We start from the raw sequence: 6000 nt of genomic DNA, 5'->3' as shown, positions 1-6000 counted from the left end.
CCTCAACTTATTTAGATATTTCTTTTAACTATTTGACTAATGACTGAAACCAACCATTAACAAACCATAACCAAATGATTTAAACTAATAAATTACGTGCAAATTAAAAGTCAAAGCAAATATACATCAAGCCCTAATCTTGCTACTGAAGACAAATATCCATATTTGATGTTTCTATCAGCATATGTTATACGTATTTATAATGATTGATCATTATGTAATAATTAGAGAAAAACATGTGATCCTTGCAAATTTGGACAAGTTTCTAAACAATCCAGATGTAGAAAATCTATATATGATATTGGATAAGATCGATACACAATTTGAAGTAAAATATGTGAAATAATTTGTGATTAAAACATACAAATAAAATAGTGCGAAGTGCATGTATAACTCGTGATGAACGAAAAGCGAAAAAGAAAATAATATAAACAGAGAGTAAACTCTTAAGTCTAGATAAAGAAATTATCTCTTTAAAGTTATTATGTCTCCTACCATGTGTGAATCGATAACTTCCGGAATAAAATAATAAAGAGATAACATCACGAATAATAGCACCTTCTATGAGTTTAACAAGTAAGAAAAAAACTATCACCGACAAAAATAGAGAGGGATTAGATTTAAAGAGCATTTCACATGAGATTAAAACCCTAAAAACTATATAGCAAATATATATAGCTTTAGAGAAACTAGTCTACAAAATTTTATACTACATTTTGTGTATGCACATAGCGAACGTTTAAAAGCTTGAAGGCTTTAAAACCTCGGATTCCCGTCAGAAATTCAATAATGTCACGATGAAAACTCATTTTACATTTATATATAGGTCTCAAATTTTCACTATTTCAATGTAGGACTAAGTTTTCACAACCAAATTCAACTTTAAAGGGACCATCATATATTATTCATCCTTGAATCATTTTGGAGGTGAACATGCTGAGGTATTACTTGTTGGGTGCCCCCAACAAAAACGTATTTAATATACAGCTCAAAAATGATTTGACGGTATGGGTTTAAATTAGAACTGTCAATTTTGATATAGGACATGTAAACGGGACCAAACATTTAGTTTTGGGTTGCTAAAATTTAAAACACGAGCATCAAAAACCACAATATAATAAGTATCATGTGTTCCTATTAAGATACATAACACGGGAAAAAAGTAAACAAAATAAATAAGTAAATAAGTTTTACAAATATACCATATTTATAATACTAGTTGGTAACCTGTGTGAAGCACGGACCCGAAATTAAAAATAATAGTATTGCATTATTATTTGCATAAAACTGAAACTCATAATCCGTGCAAAATATAGATTTAAATATAATATATAAAATTCTTTTAAAATATGCGGTTAAAAAATCAAAGTTAAGTGTAATTCTAAAATTTCACCTTATACTTCTAGTTATGTATGCACCTTATAATTCTAAAATAAGATTTACAGAGAGTAAAAGTTAATTTTTGTCGGTTGAGATTTTATTACATAAAATTTTAAAAATAGTTGTATAATTTTTTAGTGAGTACCAAGATTTGGGACCTAAACATGGTTTCACTTATTAGTATAGATAGTTGATAACCCGTGCGAAACATGGGACCGAATCTAAAAAATATCGAATTAATATTTGTAGGAAATTATTCATAATCCGTGCGAAACATGAATTAAAATTAATATAATAATAACAAATATTAAATTGGTACTTGCAAAAAATAGTTATGTACTTAAAAAGAATCGAATCAGTTATGAAATTTTCCACTATAATTCTAGTTTTGCATTGTTTTACTTGATATAAAAAAAGCTAACATATTAATTTTATTTTTGTGAAACGAATTGTATTTCTATCTTATGAACCAAATATCTATTCTTTAAACAATTTAATATTAATTAATATAATTTGATAATTACCTTATAATTAGTCTTTTCAATATATTTTATTTAATACTGCTTAATTATCGATAAAAAATAATTTACAAATTAAAAGTAAATAGATGTTATTAAACTTAATTTAATAATATTAAATATAATCTAAATACAGGCCATAAATTTGTTACTGTTAACATATGTTTTTTTTTAATTTAAAGTATATACACGTTGTGATGGACAGTAAAAAATACGATCGTTAAATCAATAATTTTCAGTTTATAAGTTAATAAATGTTACTAAAATCATTTGTTATTACTTAATTATTTTTAAAATAATACTGCAGAAAATAAAGTTTACAGAGAATAAAAGTCAATTCGTGTTAATAGTTTATTTTGTAATTAGTAGTTTTTCAAAATAAAAGTAAATATATGTTATTTTACTTAATTTAACGTAATTTAATAAATTTTTAATATAATTTATTAATAAATAAAGTTTACAGATAATATAAGTCAATTCATGTTAGTAGTTTATAGTTATTTTATTTAATTTAACGTAAATTAATAAATTTTTAATATAATTTATTAATAAATAAAGTATACAGATAATATAAGTTAATTCGTGTTAGTAGTTTATAGTTTTTCTAAAATTAAATATAAATATAAGTTATTTTACAATAAATAGAAGTCGAGTTGGGTTAAAAACAAAGTTGATAGAGAATAGAAGTTAAGTTATGTCAGATAATATTTGGTATTTTGGTACTTTTAGTACCAAATTATACATTGTTTCGCTTATTAATAAAGAGTATAGACTGTTTATATATCTTATCTAATATTAAATAAAAATGAATAACCTATTCTATTTCTACATTACTTATGTAAATGCTAAATATATTATATTTGAGGTTTTTTTATTAATAAATTCAATTATTTAATTACATACATTGTATTTTCTAATAGTTGATATCTTTTTCTGTATATAATTGATCAAAAATTTAACAATTTCATTTTCTTGAAAGCTTTTTGCAGTTTTTACTTTAGAATATTCATTTTAGGGCGATCAACAATATAATATAATTAGTAGGTAGTTTAGAGGGGGTACATGCAGTGTCCCAAGTAAATTGTGTTGCAGCCGACACACGTAAATAAAGTAATGATTATATATATGGACATTACTCATAGGCCATAGGTTAAAGAAGATGTTCATTTAATAGGGTTTGTGTTAAGGTCAAATTAACAATTAGAGATATTTTGTGTAGGTGAGACAAATTACGTTGTTGTTCTAGTTTAGTAAAAAATTAATTCGGATGCTTTTAATTAGTCTTACCAACCAAGAAATCCCAGCGCTCCTTGACAAAATTAAAGAAGGGTAGGAAATTCCCTTTCGTTCTTATACCATAACTGTAATTTTGTTCCCGTTTTTAAGATATGTAATTCACAAGATGTGAATCTTCTAAACCAACTTCCATTTCACGAGTTTAAAGACAAAGTAGACGTTAATTTACTATCTGTTTGTCTTATTGACAAAAATATTCAAAATTTTTAAGTTTGGAACTAAATGTTGGACAAGGTGCTGACCCTGTGCGCCTCTTTTTTTGTCAATGAAAAAATTTGCCATAGATGAAAAACTACATATGTAAAAGCTCCGGTTTAAGGTTCATTTTGTGGAGCTTGAATCTAACTTTCTTTATTACAATTTCTAATTTTTATCGTTGTAAGTTGCAACTACATATATGCATGCATTACTGCAGGAAAAACATGTTCATACAATAATTCCGAAATCCAAATTTTCCGTTGTCTATCTACGCGATGTATGGTTGAACTCACACAACAGTAACTTAAATCGTTATTAGAAGCTACTTAACACATCAGTTTATCAATACTTAGTTTTTTTAAAAAAATATATATTTTCCGACTCGATAAGAGTATATCATATACACAACAGTATGAAAAAATGGATAACGGTTGTATATTCTTAGTTCATATAACAGTTTTTTTTAAATCAATTCACCGTTACATGTTTTTTAGGACGCCAATTTTTTTTTAAACAGTTGTGTATCGCCCGTTGCATAACTGTGAATTTAGTTTGTTTTTTTAAAACCGTTATGTATCGAACATTGTATGATTGCGAATTTCTTGTAAGGGTATGATCCTTTTTTACTGTAACTCTTTAACTACATTTTTAAGTAGTAAATTATCTTGTTACTCCGAGTATCTGCAATTTCAGATTCAGCGGTGGTTGTGTGTTGTACATCTGCATGTTTTTGTTCAATTGAAGAAAATTGTATAAAAATCCATCCAACTTAACTAGTTGAGCAATTAACTGTTCCTCCAGTAAAAGTTGTTTTATCTACCTCAGTACAAAAATCATAATTATATGCAGTTGTTAAATTGTGTTATATGCTATAATGAATATTATGCGAATTCATAGTATGTATCAGAATAAGGATATAATTAAGGTCACATGCACACAGATACACAGGCTTTGCACAATATCTGATACAATCCATTCAAACCCTAGAGATCATTATTCATCAAGCAGATCTTACAAGAAATATTTACTAACATTCGTCATCAAGTAGTTTCTCTCAAGTATGATATAGATACGGGTGGCAGCTGGCAGGTATTGTTTTAGCAGGAATCACTAGTCTGATTTAATAATTGTGTGATAATTAAAAAATTTCTAGCTAGTACTAGAGGCTGAAAGCCTGATCAAACCAGTGCAGGAAGCATACTTTCCTAAACTCTTCCCAACTGATCTTTTGCTTAGAACTTTTGGCCTTCATCCCAAGATTCCACACGAACACCAATATTAAAGTCACATTTAATATATCTCTAAATCGAAACCTTATTTAAAACTATGGAATTATCACTCCATGTTAATTGTAACTAGGAATTAGCCTCTGGGGTATAAAGATTGACATGTCTTTTGAAGCAATTATGGGGGCTCGTATAGGATTAGTGAGATGTAATGGAAGGCTTATCACTATCTAAACACTCCTACATTTTTTTTCTCCTTTTTTCCTTTGCTCTCGGTCTCTTGATTACATACACTACTTCGCAGAGATATGAAAATATACTTCGAAATTGGCAGTTCAAAAGAAATTTCCAAATATATGTACCTTAAAACTTGCAATCATCTGTTTTCCAATTTTTTTTAATTCTTTTGATTAACTGTTCCCGGATATTTTAGTTGAAGGAAAGAAGAAAAGAAGAAAAGAATAGAGAGAGTAGAGCGGTTACTAAATTTTCTTATACTTGCAAATACTACAAAATCATTTGCGACCAAAAATTTGTGACGAAATAATTGGGTGCGTCATTTTAATTTTTAAGACAGAATATAACCAACGGTCGTAATTTTTACGACGGAAAATAAAGTCATCAAAATAATAATATTTTATTAATAAAATTTGGTGTCAAACATTTTCAAAAAAGGGAAAATTCTATAATGTTATTCCAAAATTACGACGATTGAAACATTCCGTCATAAGTTGCCTATTTAAAAAGTTAATATCGCCCAACTTACGACGAAAATCAAAATCCGTCAAAATTCATAGAAGCGGTAAATTCAACTTTTTTTGTCAAAATTTTGGAGGTAAACTTAACTTTTGTCAAAATTTTGGTGTAAAGTAACTCGCAACTGATTCCGTCTTTAGTTAGCAAATGATTTTTTAAAATAATAATAATAATTTTTCAATGATCTAACCGTACCAAAATTCGTCGTAATTGAACCAAATTGCGACGTTTTCAATGTAAAATTTCGTCGCAAATGACTAAATTTATTGTAATGAAAGTGAGTTTCTAATTTACGACGTAAATTTGCGTCGTATATTTATGTTATATTTTATCAAGGTGGGACCCACAAGAAAATATCCGACGATTTTTCCGTCGTAAGTAACTAACATACAACGATATTTTCCGTCGTAAGTAGATTTATTATTTTATTGAGTATGTGGGCCCCTTCTTCCTAACTTGCGACGCAATTTTATCTTGTGACGAAAAACGAACTTACTACTCGACCAAAAACGACGATTTTTTTCCGTCGTAAATGGCTCAATTACGACGATTTCAGTTCAAAAAAACCGTCGTAAATGGTCAAATTTCTTGTAGTGAGTATGTTGGGATATAAAAGTAAAAAAAAA

Source organism: Apium graveolens, chromosome 7 (genome assembly GCF_009905375.1).
Source record: "Apium graveolens cultivar Ventura chromosome 7, ASM990537v1, whole genome shotgun sequence".
In the NCBI taxonomy this organism is placed as follows: domain Eukaryota; kingdom Viridiplantae; phylum Streptophyta; class Magnoliopsida; order Apiales; family Apiaceae; genus Apium; species Apium graveolens.
This window is presented reverse-complemented; position numbering follows the sequence as displayed.